Here is a 25,389-nt window from a genome sequence, read left to right on the forward strand (position 1 = left end):
CTCTGAAATATCCACGCACAACAATACGAGGCTTCAAACATTCTTATGAAGCTTTAAACACAGAATGCTATCTATGTATGTTGCATTTTTTTCTGCTTCTAATTTGACTTCATTGATCTATTTCTATATTTTCTTCCTCAAGTTAACTGCTTCAACTGTTGGATTATAATAACTAGTATACTCAATAACACCTAACTGGGCTGATTTAACAACATTGCTTTTGTTGTTTTTTTTGTCTTTTCTGAATGAATATTACAATTTGTCTATTTCTACTTTAAAAATCTTTAGGGGACTTCAGTTGTGTTTTAAAGCATATTTATATTTTAATTGGTAGTAATTCGACAGCTTTTTTGAAATCGGAAAGTATTTGTTTCTTTTGAACTATTTAGACATGCTTTTGTTAGTAATTTTTACAATTCTGATGGTTTTCATAGAGTTCATATTTTTCTTTCTTTTATCTCACTCATTTTTCATTAAATTCTGTCTCATTCCTTAATAAAATCTTGATTAGTCTAGTGAGTGGAATTTATGTTTCATCTCGCTTTTTAATTAATTTTGCTATACTGGAGAAAATTATTAATTAGCATGTTCTAATATAGTATTTTCCCACTTACTTGAAGTTTTTCATTTTTTTTTAGTGAATTAACTCAATATTTTCAACTTAGATAATTTTTAATACAAACATAATTTTGTTGTCTCTTTTTATTTATTTTTGTCACAGTGAATTGTGTCCATCATCTAGTTCAGTAGTATGTTACTATTAGTACCATTGCCTGTTTCTGCCTTGAAAAAGTAAAAAATATCAGACTATTATGTGTAATTCACTCTGGGTTCCTGGTTCATCATCTTTATCATGGTAGTTACAATTTCTTCTTGAATTTAGGTTTTTGTTCATAATTACCATAATGACTGCATTGAAAAAAGTTTCAGCTTAATTTGTACAGTTTATCAATTTGATTTTCAACTGCATTTGTTTTATTATAGAAGTTGTTTAATTGATTTTTCCAATAGAAACAGAATATATTCTCTTCATCTTTCGTGGCATTAACCTACATACCTAACATCTTAGGGCTTTAACTTCTTATTAGAGGCAAAGAATACCATCTATTAATAAATGAGCAAAATAATGGAAATACAATGATATTATAAAGGCAAGCACCTAACAAATAAGACAAACTTGGAAAAACTCAGCTCTAGATCTTTTAAACACAGGAGCAATGGCATTATTAGACTAATACTGAGAAGTGTTCTCCTGTCATAGAATATTAGTTTAAGATGTGTTACATTCATTTATGCTGTGGAATACTTGTTTAATGATACAAATATGTGTTGTAGTCTTTCATGTTGCATTTGTTTAACTCTGTAAAGCTGTGTTACTTTGCCTGTCTAAAACACCTGATTGGTCTAATAAAGCGCTGAATGGCCAATAGCTAGGTAGAAGCGAGAAGTCGGAGGGGTTGGTGAGCAAGAGAATAAATAAGAGGAGAAGAGGGAAGAGCCAGAAGAGAAGGAGGAAAGGAGGACACCAGGGGCCAGCCACCCAGCCACACAATAAGAAGGTAAGAAATATACATACAATAAACAAAGGTAAAAAGCCCAGGGACAAAACACAGTTAAAGAGAAACAGGATACTTTAAGTTAGAGAAGCTCTCTAGAAACAACCCAAGCTAAGGCTGGACATTCATAAGTAAGAGTAAGTCTCCATGTATTATTTGGGAGCTGGATGGTGGGCCCCCAAAGAGTGAAAAAAATCAAATAGCTTTTCAAATAGCCTCAGATTTTCACACATACTATCATCAGGCTTACTGTTGAACAACTCAAAAGACATTTTTTTTCTAGGAATGTTTGTGCATGGCTGTAATAGTACTACTCACTGTGAATTTGAGACCAGACTGGATTACACAGTGAGAGTCTGTCTTCTCAAATTAAACAAATATATATTTTTGGTATAGCCAACATTTGTAAGTTCAGAGGTATTAAAAGAAAATGGAAATATTATGACATTAAATTAAAAAGGATCATATCATTTTTCAAAAAATGCATCCTTTATACATCAGTCACAATTATATTCAGGCATATGATAGTAGAAAATCGATAGAATAGTTAGATGTTAAATCTTAGGAAACAGCAGTACAGTTTGTAGAAGGTAAAAAAAATAAAAGTAGATTGAAATATGAAGACATCAAATAGGTGAAAAAACTCTAAAGAATAAATTAGCAGATACAATGTCCAAATTCAGAAATTAATTCAGTTATAATAATAGAGACATCACAGTACTATCACAAAGGGTAGACATGTGTTCAATTCAATAGAATTGAAAATCCCAAAATATATCTATGTATTTATAAGCAAGTGGTACTTGAAAAATTTACCAAGACAACTATTGAAGAAAGGAAACTTTTTAATAAGCGATTGAGAAAAAAATCAAGTCATATGTAAATGGCTCGTATTTTATTGATATACAAAAATGAGCTCTAACTAAAACTAAGAGATAAATATAAGGTGCACACTGTAAAACTCTTTTGAAAAAATAATGAGAGGAAAAAGCCTTCATAATTTGGATTATATGATTTTTAGTGTTTTTAATCTAACTTTAAAACCAAAGCCCAAAACAGAGAAAATTAAGAACTTCTGTGCTCAAAAAGACCATTAATGGAAAACAAACCACAAAATGATACAAAATATTTTCAAATAAGGCAGACAAAATAGGGAATAATCTAGGGTACAGGAACATCACTTCCTTTAAGCAATGTGCATGCACCTTCTATGATTTCTTACTGTATGTATTATGCGTACACACACACACAAAAAAAAATACTAGTTCATTCACACTGGAAATGCCATCATTTAGAAAATGTACAACCATTGGAGAGGATGTAGTGAGACTGAAAAGCTTAGGTAGTTCCTCTGATAATTAAAGTTATCATAAGTCCCTCCAATTCAATTTTAGAGATGCACCTTCGAGAAAATTTGTGTTGAACACAAAACACACACATACACACACAAACACACAAATCAGAATTATTGTGTGAAAGATGAGCGTATGTATTCATGTCTGTGTACATGTGAATGAAGGTGTATAAGTATAGGGGTAAAGGCCAAAGGTCAACTTCTGGTATCTTTCTAGACTGCTTTCCACTTTGTTTTATTTTTAAAATTGCTTTCATTACATTCACTTACTTATTTTGTTTATGGGGTGAGAGAGTTTTTGCGTATGTGTATACACACTCATGCCACACTGTGTGTAGAGGTCAGAAAACAATTCACAAAGTTTGTTTCCTTCTATAATTTGGCTCCCAGGCTTCAAACTTGGGTTATGAAGCTTCATTAGGCTCAGAGGCAAATGGTTTTTTGAGTTTGGGTTTTTGTTTTTTACCTGCTTTACCCTCTTGCTGGTTCCACCTAAGTTTTTAAAGACAGATTTGGTCTCTCACCAAATCTGGATCTTCTTTGTTGGATAGATTCGATGAACAGCAAGCCTCAGGGAATCTACTTGTCTGCATTCCCTCAACATGGGTTATGTATGGCCACCACTGTGCCCTCATATGTGTTCAGTGGGAACTTTACCAAATGAGTGATCTTCCTAGTCCTTAAAAATTATTTATAACAGATTAACAACCCAACTGTCTATCAACTAACACATGAATAAACAAAATATGGAAAACAAAATACGGATGTGTGATATATTATTTATGTATATAAATGATTATATAGTATATGTATATAGTATCAGAATACATAAGTCCATAAAACACAAATCAAATTACTCTGATTTGGGGGCTGAAGGAGCTGGGCAGAGTGAGAGGTGATACTCATGTGACTGCTATCATTTGTGGGATTTCTTTATGGACCGATTAAACATTATACAATCAGATTTTGGTGATGACTGCATAATGCCTTAAATATATTGAAGCCTCTGATCTATACTCTTTTAAAGAACCATTGAATTACACACTGGTAAATTTTATGGAATATAAATTACAACTTCATCAGTCCATGCTTTTCAAAAGAGTTTCAGAAAAGAAAATAAACTTGACCCTCACACTACGATTCATGAACTGACTGTAATGTGGTGTATCCAGTTGAATATGGCCAAGTTGCTTTCAGCACGGAACAGTTAGGAAAATATCCACACCTTCTAGCATGATGTTAACACCTTTTTGAAAACATATTGTAGTGTAGAATACTTCATTCTCACATTAGTTCCCCACATTAGTAATAGCAGAGCCTTCCCTCTAAATGATTTTTCCACATAGAATTCTTCATTCAGTGGTTATTGATTCCGATACTGTCTTTGATTTAACATGCAGGCTCCATGTGAAATCCACTTTCAGATGTTTACAAGGCATGAAATGTCTTTCACATTATCATATTCCCCTTCATTAAGTGCATCTGAGAAAATGCAACAAGGCATGCTAGATCTTCAGGTCATGCTAAATTTTCCCAAGTGATAACTTGCATTACTTCCTTACAATGAAAGAAGTCATTGACTGTGATGAAAGCTCACCATCTAAGGCAGACAGCTATTTCCTCTCCACATGTAAAGCAGTTGTAAGAGACTGAAATGCTCATATGTAATGAATCACAATGCTCACTGAGAAGCCCTGTCCTCACTATGGATTGGAGAACACTGGCCATCTTATAAATAATCATGACACTCCATCCTCACAGAGGCCTTCTTATGTGCCAGTCACCCATCTGAATATTATGATTGAATTAATCCTCATACAAAAACGCAAGTGCTTTTATCACCTTGCAGTGAGAAGTAAGGTAAGTTAAATAATTAGCTAAATATCCATAGTTTCTAAATTGAACATATATAGGTACAGACATACTAAACATTGTTAGGATGGAACTGAAAATAATGTGTCTATCCCAAATCTATACTGTAATAAAGTATATTTATTACATTATTAAAATTCTAGTGTTTTCTACATATGATCAAGTCAGTAACTTCAACTTACTCAAATGAAAGGATTGAAATTAACAGTTACACTTACGTTGGCATGGAAATGTGTACTTGAGTTCCAACAATGTACTGTAGCATTAATCTTCAAATATAATTCTCTGAGCTAAAATAATACTGAAGAATTCAGACCAGACTTCATTAGAGTTATAACAGTGATCAAACCATTTGCTTTAACAGCTAGTACCTACGTTAATATGGACCAGGATCAAACCTAACAGCTTCATCTATCAGATCTAAAGGAAAAGAATCTAAATTCGTACATGAACCACAAACTTCTCTTTCTTAGAGTTGCAACATTTTCCATTCATTGCTTTTAAAGACAACAGTATAGTTTCTCTAAAGCCTAGCCATCCCTCAAAAAAAACTTTATTATAATAAAAAGCATTTGCTCAGTTGACATGTTTACAGAAACTGCTCATAACTACACATTATACCACATTGCTAATTAGAATGGTAAAATAATAGTTTTCCAGGATACATGTGAATTTTAACATTTTAAAGTATTTATTTTTTAATCAATCCTATGCTTTTATTATATATAAATATTTATATGAATATATAATGAATTTGAGTATATATTCATATATAATAAATATATGCATATATTCACATATAATATGAATATCTTTGTATAATATATATATTTGTAGGATACAGGAAAGATAATTTTTCAAATATATCTACTTTACTAAAATCTGGCACTTTTGTGTTCCTAATATGAATCTTTGCTCTATTTACTAAGACCAATGAATAATACAAAATAATATACAGAGAACAAGAAATCGTGTGGTGCCTATTCCCAACTGATACATCTACAGGACAACTCCTTCACTGATGGCTCGGGGATCATTGTGAAAAGCAAGAAGGGACCATTCTAAGAGTCAGAAGGACAAGAAGTTTGCTGTTTTGATTTGCTTCTAGAAATGTCAGAGAAGCTACACCCATGAAGTCTTGTCAACATGACTGCCTAAACAAGACCTAAACAGACAGCACCAAAGATAGACTAGTGAGGAAAAGGGGAAATGTGCTCACATGAGGCCACATCTTAGACAAAGAGCTACAAGCAACTCAGCAGAAGTAGTTTTCGTCAGAGAAGAGCTTCTATTGGTTATATAATACCAAGTGGGCAGCACTGAAATCCTATACAGAAAATTACTGTTATACAGAATGAACAAATTGTGTGTGTGTGTGTGTGTGTGTGCATTTCTGTGTGCATTTGTATGTAAATGTGTGTACAACATTTATATAGATATATGCACATATATAACATATTATGTATACATATTGTGTGTACATAACATATTATATACATATATATAAATATTATATGTACATATTGTGAGTTTGTGCACATATGTAACAACAAAGAATAAGGGGCTATGTTTTTGAGAGAGAACAGGTAACAGAAATACATAAAAGGATTTGAAGGGAATAAAGGGAATAGGGAAATGATGTAGTTATAACTTCAAAAAGATGAAAAATATTATAAATAATAATAATATTTAGTTGGACATACATTTTCATACTTATCAAAAAATAATTAGGGATAATGCCAACCAATTGTTAGTATATGTTACACAGTACTTTTTCTGTAGTATTTAAAGGAAAAGAAAATGTCTGATTTCATAGCTCTTTAAGTTTCATTTTCAACACCAACAGCTTTAAAGAGTAAGAATTAGGGTTTTGTTTTTACCAAAAGACAGAAGTAGACCTAAGAAGGAACATACTTAAAAACTTGAAGGATCAAAGAGCATCAGATAACTGAAATGTATGGTGATTGAGCTGCTTCAAAACAATTCTTTTTCAAGTGTAAAAATCTTTTCTGACAGAAATCAAGCTGACCCTCACCAGAAAGTTTCTGTTCCACCAGCTAGCTTATTATACACACTCACGGAGGAGAAAAGTAAACTAACCATCAGTAGTTCCCAGCTTGAATACTGTGAGCTACAATAACAACTGGCCTGAATGGGTTTTAGGCATACTCCATGGATGAAGCCTGCACCTGGCACCAATATCAGGCCAAGAATCTGTAGCTAGATAGGCATTAAGAAAAACCTGTTACTATTATTATGCTAAATGGATGTAGAGTTAAATTATTGTCTTATCATAATATCCAAAGATGAATGCATCCCTTACCCTTCATCAGAGAAGATTTTATTTACAGTAAATACTGATTAACAAATGGAAATCACAACTGGTCAATGTGTAAATAAAGAGAAACTGTGACATGCTAACCACTGAATGGGACATCTGTATCATATATTCTCCTCCCAGGGCTCAAGAGTCACTACAGAAAGAGAGGTGGTGAGATTGTTAAGATCCAGAAGTAGTGGATAACTTCAAGGAAACTGTTTTCAGGACACAACAGGCAACTGACCAAATAAACCCACAGAAGTAGTTACAGCATGCACAAGACCTTTGCAAGCTCAAGTCAGACCAAATCCAAGTATGATGAGTGGAGGTGTGCACAAAGTCCCACCCTTAGCTGAGAAACAATTGGCAATTGATAGCTGCTGGAGAGAGAAAGAGAAAGAGGGAGAAGTGAGGGGGGAAAGGGAAGGGGAAGGGACAGGGAGAGAGACGGAGAGAAAAGGAGGGAGAAAGAGACAAAAGAGATTGTAGTTTAACCCCTGGTAAATCAACCACACTCCTATGGAAGACCACAAGTCCAAGATTTTGTGCACAGCACAAATAGACTTGATGGGTTTAAAAAGGTAAAGGACAAAAAGTTGTGCAGGTGGAGAAAGGGGAATGGATTTGGGAAGAGTTGGGGAAAGGGGTGAATATGACAAAACACATTGTATGAAATTCTCAAAGAACTAAGAAAAATAAGAGAAAAAACTGTTAGCAATGCAAATCACAAATTATTATATTTATTATTTTATCATTAATGATTTGTACTCTAATCTATTAATCGGCTAGTGGAAATGTTAAGTACAAAGCCTTCTGTTACAATGGGGATTGTATTTAATGTTGATAAGGTTATTCTACTAATGATCCATATTAGTTGAACGTTTTCCACTTTTTGAGCTAAGATAAAAGGCATTCCCAATCATGACATTTTCCAGATTGAGTTCTGTGGGCATGATTGACTATTCCAAGAAGTTTCATCAAAATGTAGAGTGGAAGATCTCTTCTGAGAGGTAAAATGAGATTTTTTAAAACATTTTACTAATTTCAGTTTTGTGATCCTTTAAAAACAGGTATTTAAGATATTGACATGTGCTCTCTTATTTTCAATACAATCAGCTTTTAGTTCCAACTCTGATTAATTCAGATTAATCAGTAGATAGCAGAGCAATTACTATATTTCATTTAATTATAGATAAAAATAAATGTGACCTTTGAAAGCTCTCTGTCTTTGTAGGCCATGAAAGACCACGTATGACAAGGAGAGAGTAAATCCAGAAGTACTCTTCCTAGTGCCTAAAATGTTTTCATCCACATTTTCGATGCTTTGCTTCTAGGGAAGTGTTATTTTCTTTATTCAGTTGTGTTGTAAATCACCATGGCAACCATAGCATGCACATATAAGACACTACCTTTTGCTCCACTTTGCTTTCAACTAGCAGAGTATACTGGGAAGATCATTTAATCTCTGTATTTGAGTGTATCCTTTTGCTGACAACTGAGTTCACATCAGAGTTTTCCTTTCTACTCTTTTTTTCTTCTAAATTCTCTTTCTATTATCAATGGCATTTGTGCTTGTAAGATATAATGTTTTCACAGAAATGGAGTATTGCTTAGAGTGATTACAGGATTTAATTAGAGAAATACTCTGTGGCCTGAGATAAGAAAATGGCTAGCAATAAATCAAAGCAATAAATTCATATAAAGTGGAAAACTGATCATAACAAACCATAATCACTAATGCATTTATTTCATTTAAAAAAAATATAGGGAAAAGACTTCTGTATTTGAACTGCTGTCCAGTGATTCTCATGGGATTATTGAGAATGTCTGTTCCATAATTCTGAGTAAGAGATATGAGTATGCACATGGATGAAGAGATATGAAAAGCCTCATTGATTATTACATTAAAGCCAAGTCAAAAATAGATTAGCAAATAGCAAATGTTTATTAATTCTCTGTCTTGAATATTGTGGTGAGTGCCAATTTCATATATTATGGACATAAATAGAAACTAGTATTATCCCCTACAGACAACAATTTGGCAATAACTACATACATATCTTCTAATGTGTTTCTACACCCACATGGAAATAATGATGACATCATCAGGCCCATGTAGTTTTATTCTTTAAAGTATATTATGCAATCACTCAAAATAAAACAATGATTATATAGTTCATAGTGGTCATAGTGAAAATAATCATATACAGAATAACTAACTTTGAGAAGAATATGATCTTAATAAACTCTACACAAGTATGATAATGTCAAAGAATAAAACATACTTTTAAAAGAAAACATGAATATATTCAGCTATCCATTTAGTATGAGGTAGATTTGGAAAAATTAAAATAAACAAAAAGAATTTTTCCTTTTCTGGAAATAATTTGAAATACAGATGTCAAGGAAGTGATCCAATTTTATCATGGGAGGCCTTTCAATTATTTTAGCATATGAATGCATAATCTACTTAAAGATAATTAGAGAAAGAAAGGAGGGAGAGGAAAAGAAAAGAAGAAAGCAGTGGAGAGCAAAGCCTAAATGTAGTTCTCGCTATTCAAGAATTTCTGTAGTTAAATGTTACTAGTGAGAAGGAAAGGCAAGGGTCCCTCCTGAAGTACTGAAAAGCAACACCAGGATGATAATGTAGCTCAAAGACAAGATTCTGTGTTCCTTAGGGTAAACAGTCCAGGGCAACTCCAAGATCTATGAGAGAATTAAAGGGAAGAGTCTCCTTTGAAGGACTGCAAACCCACAACAAGTTGAGCAATGTAACACAGCTGCAATGTAATGTTCATTTTGGCCTTGTAGATGTGGTCAAGACTTTCTGACTTATCCCATGAATATTTGATACTTGTGTAGAAAGAATTCCTGACAAAGGCTGAATTACTTGTCATTGAGTATTTTAGGACTAACTTTGGTTTCTGTTAAAAATGTCAAGAGTAATAGAAGTACTAAGTTAAGTTCCCTCCATGGCATATTGTTATTTAAAAATATTTCTTATTATATAACAAGAAATATTACCTTCTCTTGTTAGTGTTAGTTTCTTTAACTTTGCCCTTTTGGATTTGAATGTAGAGTTTCTAATATTGTGTCTTATTTTATTTCTTAAGTAAGGAAACTTATGTTCTTTGTATTAGGAAAAGATTTTAAGTTATAAATGTGTTGAAGATAAGAAATTGTTAGTAGCACATGCTATTAACAACATGTTAGATTAAAAATATTTCAAGATAGTTAACGGGTTGGGAGATGGTACAGTCAGTAAAGAAGTTGCCATGAAAACATCAGGATCTTAGTTTGGATCCCTAACACCCATATATAAAGTTAGTGATTGGTAACTCATATGTAGGTGGGTTACATCACCAAACTGATTAGCTCCAGGCTCAGAGAGAGACCAGAATTAAAAATCTAATGTTTTTTGTTTGTTTGTTTGTTTGTTTGTTTGTTCATTGGTTGGTTTGGTTTTTTGAGACAGGGTTTCTCTATGTAGCCTTAGCTGTCCTTGGTTGTCCTGGAACTTGCTCTGCAGACCAGGCTGGACTTGAACTCGCAGAGTTATACCTGCTCTGCCTGCTGAATGTTGAGAGTAAAGGCCTGTGACACCACTACCCAGCTAAAAGTCTAGCATGTTTTTAATAGTTAAAATATGATAAAACAAAAACAAGACAAAATAGGACGAAACAAACAAACAGAGGAAAAGAAGCCAAAGAAACACACATAGATATAGAGACATATACTGTTTTAAACCCTATTTAAAAAAAAAAAAGTGGATCACCTATGGTATGGCAAAGTCATTGTAACACAGGACTCTTGCCTCCCTTTTTTCAAGTGAACATAGTTACAAGTGTAGTCAGTTTGATTTAATTTGGGCTGACTCAACCAAAATGTCCAATTTATGAATTGGACTCAGTAAAAGCCTCACTCAAGAAATGGGAAGCTAAGTGGATGAATTCAAATAACTCTCTGCCTTGGCTCATTGGGATTTTCATTAGTTGGTTTTTCTGCCTCTGGGAAACATTCTGATCTAAAATGTATTGAGTCAAGTGCAGTTAAGATTTCGCTATTAGTTTCTTGAAATGACTGCTTTTGAGTCCTCAAGGACCATGAGTAAGAAAGACCAACATTTCATAACTGGATCATAAAATTCCTATGGGAAACAGATGATCTAAGAATCATAATGAATAGATATGATTTTAACAAGAATTTTTTGGCATTCCAAAAACGGCTAAGATAAAATAATTAAACTTAGAGAAATGAGCTCTATCATCATATCAAATTGTATTCCCTGGCAGTTTTGAGTAGCAAATTATTAAATATGGTTATCAGATTTAGAGATTTGCACTACATAATGGATAGTATATGTTTTGTTTTATTTATTTATTATTGTTCTACTCTTGATGTGCTTTATGTACAAAAAATAAATAAAACAGAAAAAAAATCCAGTCAAGTTTGGAGGATGATTCAGTCAGTAAAGACACGAACTTGTAAAGCCTGGCAACCCAAGTTGATTCCTGGATCACACATAGATGGAGAGAATGGACCGCTACAGGTGGTCCTGTAATCTCAACACACATGCTGTGGCATACCCCCTAAACTCACACACAATATATAAATGTATCAATAAAGTGAATTCTCAAAGGAAAAAAATTCATTTTCCAGATTTCATAGGAGGGATACTAAGGTATCCTGAGATTTCTGCTGTCTAGTACTTTTGCTAGCTTGACACAAGCTACAGTCATCTGGGAAGTGGGGCCTTTGAAAAAATGTCTCCATAAGACTGGCCTTCAGGCAGTCTTTGGGACAATTTCTTGATTAAGGATTAATTTAAGAGGGACCAGCCCACATGGGAAGTACCACGATGGGGTGGGTAGTCCTAGAAAGTATAAGAAAGCAGGCTGAGCAAGCCAACAGGCAGAATTCCTCAATGAACTCTGCTTCAGTTCCTGCCTCTGAGTTCCTGCCTTGAGTTCTTGTTCTGGTTTCCCCTCGTGACCAACTACAACTATAAGGTGAAATAAATACTTTCCTCCCCAAGTTGTTTTGAGTGATAGTGTTTAATCACACACACACACACACACACACACACACACACACACACACACACACACATACACACACACACACACAAAAACCTATGACAGAAATCTGTGATGTACTTTAATACCCAGTCCTTTTTACATATTTAAAAAGTTTTCAGTATAAAACTGCAACATTGAAAGTACTAATATAAGAATAGGTTAATACTGCAAATAAAACATTTTCATTAATTTTTAGTTATCTTTATCTATGACACAGGATGCAACCAAAATTTAATTGAAGGCATGTTTCTAATTTGATTTTATTATCTAAAATATATAATGAACTAAAAAAAAATCAAGAAAACAAACAAGCCAATTAAAAAAATGAGGTCCAGCTCTAAACAGGGAATTCTCAAAAGAGGAAACAGAAATGTCTGAGAAACACTTAAAGAAATTTTCAACTTTTTTGGTCATCAGAGAAATGCAAATCAAAATTACTTTGAGATTTCTGTCTTACACTCGTTAGAATGGCTAAGATCAATAAAAGTAATCTATTTTCAATAAAAGAAAAAATATGTGGAGAAAAACTACTAATTTTATAATAGTACTTATTGTAATATATCAAAGGTAAAAAAAGGTTAAAAAATGCCCAATAATATAAAGAAAAACAATAAATGGATAAGGCATTATAAGCAGAGCTAGTAAAGTGGCCAAACAGTGTTATTTTAGGGGGGAAAAACAACTAAAAACTTCAGTACAATGTGTTTCCAGTAGCAGGAAGTGAACACAAAAACTATAAATCTACAAAGTCTGAACCAAAATGCAAAAGTGATTTCTGAAGAGGTTTCAGCGACATGATATCTGAGCATGCTTGTCTCTCGGACTTCTCTTCTATACACAATTTAGTCTGCAGAAAGCTCTACTTTTAACTCAGTTAACAATACAATGTGACAGTTTGTTCATTGACTCATTAAGAAACATTTACTGAGCATCTACTTAGGTCCACACACACCCTAGCATCCAATAGGACAGGGTTACTGCAGAAACACATGTTTGTGGAAAGCAGAAACTTCTGGTTCATTCCAAAGCCACTGAGTTCTCAGGGATGCCACAGAGCAAGCCATTGTCTTTGTGGGGACATGGCTTGTATTCTTTTGTGTCCAAATGGATTCTAGGGCCAGTTTTTCCTATAGAGAAGTATTATCCTAATCAGTCACGAGTTTAGGATCATAAGCTAAAAACTTGAGCCAAATAACTTACATTTTCTAAAAAAGTATGTTTCTTTAGAAATGTATAGGTATCACATATCCAGATAGTTTCAGAGTCCTGAACTTTAATCTCCTCATGGAAACCATGTGTAAGGACTACTGACATGGGGTAGAGGGAAGCACACCTGTAATCTCAGGTCTCAGGAAAACTGAAGCAGGGGCTTCACATCCAGGGCTGTACAGTGAGACCTTTATACATGCACACACACACACACACACACACACACACACACACACACACACACAAGCTGTTGGAGTACAATTTGGTACTTGGGGGAGAAAATGATATGAATCTCCCACAGTGCATTATGAATTGTCCTCAGTCCCTCTGTTTATACAAACCAGTCATTATTGAAGCACATATGCAGCATTTAGCAAGTCATTTTTCCTGACTGTAAATGGCTTCTTCACAGACAGTTGGCCATAAGGTCAGCAACAATTCCCCTTTCTTTCTTTTCAATATACCGGGATGCACTTTGTCACCAGGAATTCACTCAAGCAAGAAGATTCTGTGTGCTGTTGGAAGAAAAAAAGATCTAGGAGAAATAATATCATTAAGGAAGTTTCTAGACTTATAATTAGACAAAAATATTTAATACCTATTCCTTTCTTTTTTATTGTTTATTGGGGGGGGCGTGTTGAGACAGGTTTTCTCTATGTAGTTTTGGTGCCTGTCCTGGATCTCTCTTTCTGTAGACCAGGCTGGCCTCAAACTCACAGAGATCTGCCTGACTCTGCCTCCTGAGTGCTGGGATTAAAGGCATGCGTTAGCACTGACTGGCTTAATACCTGTTTCATAGTCATGAATATAGGACAAGTTAGTTGGCAACTTCCTATTCATGACATCATTTCTAGGTCACTATTTTGAATACTTGTGTTTTATTTCTGCATTTTAAAAAACAAGGTTCCCAGCTTCTTTTCTATTATTATTAACATTCCTTCATCAAGTTTCCTAGTTGCTTCTTGATAAAATTTAGCTTACAAGAACAATGCAGGATTTGTAAGATAAAATTAAAAATTTTGTTGCCTAGAGAGTGCTTTCACTGAATGTATTAGTTTTACATCCTGGGATATAGAAGTCACTAGAGTAAAGAATTTTCTTGTCATATTTTATATCAAAAAAGAATAATGTTACATAATCCCATGGGAAAAAGAAAATGGTAAAAATAAGGATTCACAAAATAGAAAATTCCACTTCCTAGCAAAAGTTTGGAAGAACGTTTAAGTGCAATCATACTCATTATATGAACCAGCCTTAAATAGAAAAGAAAGTCATATTTCTGTGAGAAAAATCAAAGGCAATCTCAGCTTTGAGGAATGTACATGGCATTACCTACCTTCGAGTTATTAGTGATTACTAGTGATCATTTCATGTCGATTAAAATTTCAAATAGACACTTGTGATTTAATATCCCCACTTCTTGGATTCTGTCACATAGAAAAATCTCGGCTTTAAAGATTTGTGTTTAAAAATGCTCAAGTCAGCATCCCTTGTAATGTTAAAAGCCTGTAAATAGTGGAGCATCATGATGTATCCATAATCTCAGCTGCTCCTGCAGCTGAATCGGAAGGATCTTGGATTCAAGACCAGCCTCAGGGAATAAAGGACCTGAAAATAAGGCACGTGTCATTTACAGAGTAATTTTTGTGACTACTATACATCACTAATTTATATCGGCATAAAACCACAGTCAGTTAAAGATATATCTGTTGGTCCAAAAAAAAAAAAAAAAAAAGGATTTTTTTATAGTGTATTGTCAAGAGGAAAAAGCAGAGACATCTAAAATTTATGATGACTCCTAAAAGAAGAAAGAACAGTAGTATATTTACATTTATGAGTGTTTCCAGTTTGCATGTCACTGTGTCACAATGCGGAGCCATCTAAGAAAATCTCTTCTGCTTAACCATGCAGACACTCTTCAACTTGCGATAGGCTGTGTCCAGTTCGGCCACAGCAGACTGAAAATACAGAAGCCAGAAATGCATTCAATCTCCATGTAAAACCAAACATCATGGTCAAACATAGACCACACAATAGCATGTCAGCTGCTGCCCACATGTGATCAGGTGGCTGACTGATGTGGCTCAAGGTCACAGACTCTGCAGATGTACCACCAGCCCCACTCTCTCATTGAAATAATCAAATGGAGCTAATGTCACCTTTTTTGTTTCCTAGTTTAAGGTTCCTTTTGGCAAGGAAGGAATGGGATCAGGTTACTCCTGTCTGTGGCAGGAGAATGAAGTGGCTTGCTCACATCTCAGTGGCTCAGGAATCAGAGGCTAGGATCAAACAAAGTCGAGGCTGTAAACAGAAAATCCTGCCCCTACATCCTATCTCTGTCAATTAGGTATGTGCCATTTGCCATGCGCCAAAGGTTTCACAAGCTCTCCAACACATGTGCCTGTGGGGAACATATCACCTTCAGACCATAACAGTATTCATCCACAGGATGAGGCTTAGAGAAGGACTGGAGACACCCATCTTTCAGCCACACCCTACTCTCTGTGGAATACCATGTGCTCAGCACACTGGAAGTTCCCAGAACCCTGTCCTTTGAGGTTATATGAATATTTCAATATAAAGGTCTGATTAGATAGATTATGGGTCGGCAACGCACACCTTCTTTTCTTTTCCTTGAAATGAAGGGAATTGAATTGAAAGCTCCAGCATTCACACGTGTGTTCACCTCTCTGGTGAGGAGCCCCTTCTGAAGCTAACTAGGGTTCACTAGTTAGTTACCAGTCACCTCACTACCTTAGAGAAGATGTACTCACTACTATCCCAGTGGTCCTCAAACTGTGGATTGTGACCCCCTTAGAGTTCGAGTTACCCTTTCACAGGGGCCTCCTATCAGATATCCTGTATATCAGATATCTACATTACAATTCATAACAGTAGCAAAATTTACAGTTATGAAGTAGCGAAGAAAAGCGTTGTATGGTTGGGATCAATACAACATGAAGAACTGTATTAAAGGGTTGCATCTTTAGGAAGTTTGAGAACTACTGTACTAGGGACAGTCCATGAACTTTTGAATGTGTGCCAGGAACCAGAGGCAGAGACCAAATACATATTTCCTATCATTTCTGTTCTGTTTTAGAGAATAATTGCCATTGTGGGGAATAAAAGCTCTTAGGTAACTTGGAAAGAAACCAGTGGCAGTACTCAGTGGCAAATAAGTGCAATAGGAATGGGAAAAAAAACTTTTTAATTACAAACCACTCCTGGGAAGAGCTCCCTTGGCCCACTTTGTAGGTAGAAAACATTAATGTGCACCTAGATGAAGTGCAAGTGGCTAGTGTTAGCTGATATGAAGCAGGCTCAAGTGCTCCGTTCCTGTGACTTTTTTCTGGGGGAAAGGCTAGACACTATGAGGATTGCCAGAACTTGAGAATGAGTTGAACAAAGACTATAGGGCAACATAGGAGAAAGAAAGGCAAGAAGCAAGAGCGTATTCGGGTGAAAGAGTAATTTTCTACTTGTTTAGCATTTTCTGTACATTTCAAGAGCACGGATTAGTGAGGTACAACTACTGTTTCTAATACATCTAGAGTTAAAGTGATGTACCTTTGGCATGCATGGGTTCATGGCTCTCTAACAGTGAATAAAGAAAAAGGGGAAACTTTAGAAGTCGTCAAGTGCCACCCTCCACCCAGAGGAAGACAAGAACGGGCAGATGAGCGTCCTTGTTCCCTAGGGAAATTTCATCCCAAGCAGAACTAACTCTCGACAGTTCCGCTTCTCTTGAGAAACTGAAGAGAAAGAACTTCAGATTGGCGACCTGATCCCTGCACGAGTTTCCAGACTTGCCTTAATGCAAGAGTAGAAGGATCTTTCCTGTGAGAAAGCAAGCTTATGCTGTGTAGACTACCTAGTACTTGCAGACAACAAAGGAAAATGCCTTTAACGCTTTACAGAAAGCATTCCCCTAAGAGGTTATCCAAGGCTATGCAGAGACCCCAGGAAAAAATCATACCCTGAAACATTTGGTGATATACTTGGTGCTATTTGACATTAGTACATGTTATATATTAGAATCCCAATGGAAATTTAAGATAGGATGAATAGGTACTAAGTTCCATAAAATAATCAAGTAGTCATATTATAGACCAGGAAAATGAAAAGAATGATTTATAACTTGTTGGCAGGGTATTTAGGTATTGTGTTCCTACAGCAGCCAGCTTGTACCATAGGTTTGGGCCGCAGCTTACGTCCCCTATGAGTGGTTTCTAATGGTGATGGAAGATACTCACGTGCTGATACAGCATCATGTCACATATGAGGAAGCTCTAGACAAGTGGAAAGTGACTTAGAATGTCTTGATGTCAGCTTCAGACTCTCCCGATTCTGGAATAAGGATGACCTCAGCTCAAGTTGAGACCAGACTACTTTTTCAATTCATCACTATGTGCTGATCTAACTGCTATGATATGCTTTTAAGTCACCATGAATAAAACTAAAATGTGCCACACAAATAATTCACTTATTTCACACACAGTTGCTTCCAAAAGGGAAGAAATATAAAACTATAACCCAGAAGTAATAATCCATTATTAGAACTTACACTTTGAAATTCAGAAATACATAGGGATTCCCTCCCAACTTAAAGTATAATGCATTTTAAAATCCATTATGATTATTATCTAGTCCTCAACCATTGCCTTGTAGACCACATTAGTTTTCAAACAGGCTGCACAAAGAAATTCTGAGGCACCTTTAAAATTCAGGTTTCATAATCCACTTCTGTCTAATGAATCAGAATGTCTGTGGTTGCAGTCTAGGTGTTGCTAAGAGTTTGTCTAGTGCTCTGTGGAGTGCAAGGGAGCAAGGACTCTTTAATACTGCACTGATCTCTGGACTGCCTTTAGAGACCAATGACACCACAATCTCATACCCCAGGGGCTAGTATAGAGCCATTTTGGTGCCAGCCTGATTTATTTCCCAGGCCTGACTTCCATTAGTTTCTATATCACTGTTTATAAAGGCAAGAAGTAATTTAAGGGGAAAAGGCTTTACTTTGGCTCCAGCATGATAGGAGACAGTCTGTCATTCTGGTGAAGGCACAATGGTATGTGGCTCTGTGGTGGCAGGAGCATGTGACAACTTCTTGCTCACATCTCAGTAGATTAGAAGGCAGAGAAAAAGGAATTCAAACACAGCTGGCTTTTGTCCTTTTATCCTTTTATCCAGCCTGAGACTGCAGTGCACAGTGTCATCCCCCTCAGTCAATCATCTCTGGAAAGTCCTCAAAGACATACCCCAAAGGATGTTACATTAATGTCCCCAAGCACTCCTTTATCCAACCAAGCTGACAGTCATATTAAGTATTATGGGCCTGTTTTTTTTTTTTTTTTTTTTATCCATGGGCATCATCCTACCTCTTCCTACTGTCATATCATAGCACATTTACTGATTGTGAAACACTGCCTGTAACTTCTGCTCAATTCTATAATTCTGGTAATCACTTTTCCAGAAGACTTAGGTACCTAGTTTTTTCATCATCATAATTCATATTAAAAGACCTGAGCTATAATTAATGTACAAAAATCACAAATCTATCACCTAACTGAAACATAGAAAAATAGCAAGTTTGACACTTAGAAAAAGATGAAATTAAATAGATATTATGTGAAAGTGTTTTTATTGTTTACTTTGAAAACCAGGAAAATTTATAGAAGTTAGTTTAAGCCAGAGGGTGGAATGTATTCTCTGTTACTGGATCTCCCCACCAAGACTGGTTTGAGGAAGTGTTTTATTCTTAAGACACAGGAAACAGACATTCTTAAATATGATCTACATGAAATAAAAATAAATCTCTTTGGTTTGGATCTGTGTTGATGAACTTACACTTTAGAAAATCAAGCATCAACTTGTGAGTAAGGTCTTTACATGAATCCAGATCTGATAGGCTCTGAGATCATCCTAAAAGCAGTTAACAGTATCAAGTTTGAAATTTTAGGGAAGATAAAGTCCATTTATGAACTGTTTTCTTGTTAGTTTTAATCTCTTAAAAATGTATAAAGTTCAAAATGATGAAATAGCTATGCTAAGTTCTACTGAAAAATACAACATTTTATAGGACTTAGAATTCTTGCAATTCAACTGAGATCCTATCTCAGTATAAAATTATTTTTGGTTTTTTATAGTGGAGTAATGTGTTCTTTTTGACCTTATTAAAACTGTGATCCATAATATGCTTCATACAGTACCCTGGAAACAGAAATAATAAAGCCTGAACATATGAAATAACCTTTCTGAACCTTTCTTTGCAGCCATATGAATATGAGTACTTTTATTTTGTTATAATGAATCTTAAATGAAATAATTCTTCCTGCATTAGTTATATATATATATGTATATATATATATGTGTATATGTATGTATGCATATTAGTTGTATATCTATTGCTATATAGCAAAGCAAATCAAAACAACATCTTGTTGCTGTTGTTATTGTTTGACTTCTATTGATTCTATGAGTCAACTGAACACATGATGCACACGTTTAGCGACAGGTTTATAGAGAATCACTACTTTTAGTAAAGTATGCTAATTTCACTGGATGCTGATTGAAAGTGTAAATTAAGATTTTTCATTGGAGTTGGTAGAATGTAGTACGTGTGTACGCCCAGAGTCAGGAAAATGGGCCTTGTGAACATAAGCTCATAGTAACTCCCAGAAATCATAACAGGAGCTTTAGACCTACCCTCGCTCTGCAAATGCCTGCTTCAAATTTAATTTAGTTCCTTTACAAAGGGCAAGAATCTAACAGTTGACTGCAAGATCACATCCCACCAAATAAGAAGATTTGCTTGACTGGATTTTGATCTGATTACCAAGCATGGATTCAGTTAGACAAGAGGCTGCAACTCCGGTTTCCTTTCTGTGCTAAAACTTTGACTGCTCTGATTAGAAAACAGGTGCCGTACACATCCTGGATTATGAAAGAGCATTTGTATTTTGCCCTTCTCTATCAAAACTGAGAAGAAAGGCACAACCTGGACACAGCCCAGCTTGACTAATGTCCAGAAGACCAGCTGCAGGTGTATCATATTTACTCGGCTGAGATCTGTGGTTGCCAATGTCACTAAGACAGGTCTCACTCACTGGCTGACATTCAGTTACGGAGCAACGAGACTTGCACAGAAATCAAATGAAAGTGTTATTGGTATAAACGGAGCAGCACTGCAAACTAATGGCTTCTGTCCCTTTAAATTATGCCTAGCAGAGATCAGAGCCAGCCAGGCAATCTCTTTCAAATAGCCCATCAGTATCACCAAACTGTCATAAGCATCAGCATCACTTTGACCCCTGCCCTCCGTTGGTGGGGCCATTTCTCTAGGGGCATTCCAAAGCTTTTGACTTTGGTCTATGTCGTCGCTGTGAAATATTGTAAGATTCACAGTCGGATGTTTGATTTCTTGTCTGTAAGCTGGTTTGTTTTCAGGTAAAGTTTGTGAGCTTTCTCAAAAACTAATAGTGTATGTAATTGGCCAGAGACAAAATATAAATGTTTCTTTGTATTTTGCTTCAATGTTTCAAAATATACAGTTTCCTTTTACTACAACTTTAGGTCTTATCTTTGTCTGGTCCTCAAACTTAGCAACAAGCTGCCCCCTTCTCCTCTGATTTCCGTTCTATTCATTTTCTCTGCTTATTCTCCAAATTTCTTCCATTTTTGTTATAATTTTCTGTATGGCGTCTGACTATGAATTATTTTATAACTCAGTTATAACTCAGCTAAATCATTAAACTATTTTTTTAAAAATATATGTATGATGCATGCAGACATGAAGTCAGTTATCTCAATGATTCTCTCACTGATCCTAATATTAGCCAGGCTTTCACATTGAAAAAGAAAGTAAGTCTAAGCAATTATCTAAGGAACAAGCGAGGGAGAATTCACTGTAACAGACAAAATGACATCCAATAGTCATGTCTGTATTGTACTGATTATATTGCCAAACCTCCAGATGTATTTGTTGGAGTCTCTAGGACTTTTGGTATCATTTCTTCTGGTCATCTTCTATTGCCTTCTTGCTCTGGCTTATGTGCTGAATATCCATTTCTCACAAATATGCTCACTAGATAGAGGTAGTATATGATCCTTGCTAGAGCACCAATGTCACTGCTCTGGAGACACAGCTTATTTGTTTAAAATACTCCCCTGACACAGGACTGTGTCTTAGCCTACCACTACTGATACCACTCTATAGCATCTAATAGATGCATATAAAAACAGAATTTATCTTCAGCTCTTCTTCTCATGTATTCATGTGCAATTTAAAAATACACATGTCAGCCGGGCGGTGGTGGCGCACGCCTTTAATCCCAGCACTCGGGAGGCAGAGCCAGGTGGATCTCTGTGAGTTCGAGGCCAGCCTGGGCTACCAAGTGAGTTCCAGGAAAGGCGCAAAGCTACACAGAGAAACCCTGTCTCGAAAAACAAAAAAAAAAAAAAAAAATACACATGTCATTTTGGACTCAGGATAACTCCAAATCTTATGTATAAACAAAATGTTGTCTCTAGGAAAGGAGACAAAATACAGCTTGACATGATGGGAAGGTACCACTTCCTATTATTAGAGAGAGGAACTTATTCCCTGAGATTACAGTATATCAGGCTGGTCTCTCATATGTCTTGCTGTCCTCATTCTTAAGAGAGAATTTATTTTTCTTTGTTAAGCTATAACCACAGGCAGAATATGAACTCCTATATAGTAACTCTCAGAGATTCTATTAAAATATTTAGCTAAGTAATCCCAAAGGTTATTTTGACAATTTTTTGGTATATTCTTTTACTTTGGTATTAAAAGAATTCTGGCATCAAACATTTTCAAATTGAGACATTGTGTTAGAATATTCACCAAAAAGGGCCATTTTTTATTTGTAGCTTGGATGCACACAGCAGGAAGCTCTGGGAAGAAGTAAGAGCTGCACAGAGGCAACCAAGAGCCAAATACTATAGCATAAGAGGCACTTTGCTGTCAGAGAACAAAAAATTCAACAGAATCAAGTGGAACTAAATATCTTCTTTTTATCTTAATTTAATGACTAGATAAACAGAAGAAGAGAGAGCAAGATGGAAGACAGAGGGCAAATCTGTAAGTCATCCAATAACACTAGTAGTCTCTAATTCTTTCAAATGCTTCATTTATGGCCATGATTTCATTTAATACTAAAGTCAGTCTCCAATTGATTCAGATAGACTCAATGTAAATTAGTTAATAACTGACCAAAAAAAGATGCCACCTTACACACAACGTTGAGAATTGTGTTTTTCTTTAAAGACCAACAAATAATCACATTTATTTCTATTTTAGTTATGGAACAGAAAAAAATCCCTTTTTTAGTTCTAGTGACTAAATTTTAACAGTTTTTTTTTTGCCCCCAACTCATTTCCAAAACCCAGTGTTTTCAAAAAACATAGGTTGATTATTAGCATCAATAATATTCCTCTAGTAGACATGCCAGTTGTATCTGTCATTTCTTAAAGTTTTGGGAGTTGCTTGTCCTGCATTTCCTGTTTACTCAGGTAATATTATATCCTTCTTCGGTCTTTGATGAGGTTGAAAACTAGATAGTTAGTTAGATACATAGTTAGTTATAGTTTTCTTTAGTCATGATAGAAAGTAAATTAGGTACAAAACTTTGGACTCATCAAGAGAGGATAGATAATAAAGTATTTTTTCTGAATTTGCCAAATAAAAATGGACTGGACATAGTGAATGTAATGCTTAATTGATAATTATTCTTTTAATATATAGTTTAATGTATTAAACTTAATACCTTTCCTTTCTATTTGTCCAGTACCTGATAATTGTTCTTATTTTATATAGTTTTACTATGCTAGAGTTAAAACTTTTCCTGTTTATTTAGACAAAAAGGAGGAAATGTTGGGGAAGATCTGTTTATGTTGATTGCTCCAAGACCACCAATAGAGTCCAACCTCAGTTTAGATAGCAGAGTCCACATTCAGCTGGCCAGAGACTTTCAGAATGACCAAAGAGTTTTCTGGCCGACTCAGAGGGAGACAGAAGGACACATGGGAAAAGAAGAGGAGGATCCAAGGGGTTATGGGATCCTTTCAATTAGGGAAGTGGAGAGGGGCAGGATTTTGTTGCGTTTACTCAGTAGCTCTCAGGTTTATTCTCTATTATTTATACCTGAGGGTTTTTTAATAAATGATAAAAAGAATCTCAATATATTTCAATGACATGATCAAAACTAATATCATTTAGGAGAGACAGCATATGAGCTTAGCTCTGATAGGATCAGGAACTTGTAACCTTAATCTTATTTTGGAAAACTATTGAACAAATTCATAAGAGCATTCCAGTTTACCGAACCAAAGTCATAACAAACAATCATATAGAGATATATAGAGATATTCTAGATTAAAGAAAATGAAACAGATTTTTAAAAGTAAATATAAGAGCTTCTGACTTTGGATTGGGTTCTTTAGTGAAGATAAAAAAAATAAATTATATTAATAACTCTTTTGACAAAATCAGGCCTCTGGTGGTAGATACTTTAGTTTAGATATAGTTTGAATATATATCCCAAGGGTTTTGTTTGTTGTCAGGTATGGTGATGTTGGACACAGTAGAATCTTAACATTCAGTGCTTAATAGAAAGTGGTAAGGGCATTGGCATCAGAAGGCATTAGTGTAGATCTAGTGGGGTCCTGACTCTGATGAGAAACTTTTATAAAGAACAAAACTGACCACTGGCCACTCTTGGACTTCTCATCTTGCCAGGCCATCCCTATTTTTGTATGTATCTATATATTTATTTTCATACATGATCTCACCATGTAGCCCTGCCAGGCCTGGAACTCACTGTTAGACCAAGTCAGACTCAGACTCACAAGTACTTGCCTCCAGAATGCTGAGATAAAGGTTTGAATCACAACACCCAGCTTCATCCCTCTTTATATGTGCTCCTGATAGTTTCAGTCTCTCTGTCTCTCTGTCTCTCTCTCTCTTCCACCTTTCCTCTAACCATTACTAAATATTTTGATAAAACAAAGAAAAAACATAATGGGAAAAGACATAAGATTAAAAGAGTCCAGCTGGTTGGTGGTGGTGCATGCCTTTAATCCCGGTACTTCAAAGGCATAAAAAGGATAATCTCTGAGTTCAAGGCCAGCCTGGACCACAGGGTGAGTTCCAGGACAGCCAGGGCTACACAGAGAAACCCTGTTCTGAAGCCAAAAACAAACAAGCAAAATATCTGAAAACAAAGCAAAACAAAAACAGATTAAGAATCCATCAGTGCTAAATTTCCATAAGATAATATAAAGAAAAGTCAAATGGAAAATAGATAATGTGAGAAAAGGATTAAACTCTGAATTTATGTACTTCATAATTCTGTGGGAAAATGGGTTGGCTGTTGCCACTCTATTCCAACAAGTGAAAAGTTGAACTAAATTGAAAAGTCATTAACTATACTCAGATCTATAAAGAGAATGAGATCATAGGTCAAATTAGGGAGAGACGATAGAAGCAAAGAAGCAAAGCACACTGGAGCAAAATGCTTGCAGGAAGTACTTCCAGGGAAAGGAACCAGAACCATAACTAATGAATTGTTGAGTGGTAGATGAGGACACACCTGAGTGCTAAAGGTTCGAAGAAGTACAGATATGGGGAATTACTGAAATTCTGGTTGTTCCTCCTGGAGGAAGACTAGGTTTTTCATGGAATATTGGGGGATATTACTCCCATGCTTGCAGCAGAGGGTGTCAGCTGGAAACAGTTTGGGGATGGGCATAACACTGTGTTTGTTCTGCTAAGAGAAATTAGTCAACAGTAGCCTGGCTTGCTGGGATTTCCTTATCTCCCTGAGGGGAAAGAAATCCTTAACTCTAACCCACACCATGCTGCCATATAGGAGAAAGGACCATCTCATTGCTGCACATGGAGGTTTTCTGTCCACTCATGGGAGAAAGAAATATTTAGAGGCGATTTTGAAATGTGTAGTCCAGAAGCTTATACTCACT

Source organism: Peromyscus californicus, unplaced genomic scaffold (assembly GCF_007827085.1).
Source record: "Peromyscus californicus insignis strain IS unplaced genomic scaffold, ASM782708v3 Scaffold_23__1_contigs__length_62951481, whole genome shotgun sequence".
NCBI classification, from domain to species: Eukaryota; Metazoa; Chordata; class Mammalia; order Rodentia; family Cricetidae; genus Peromyscus; species Peromyscus californicus.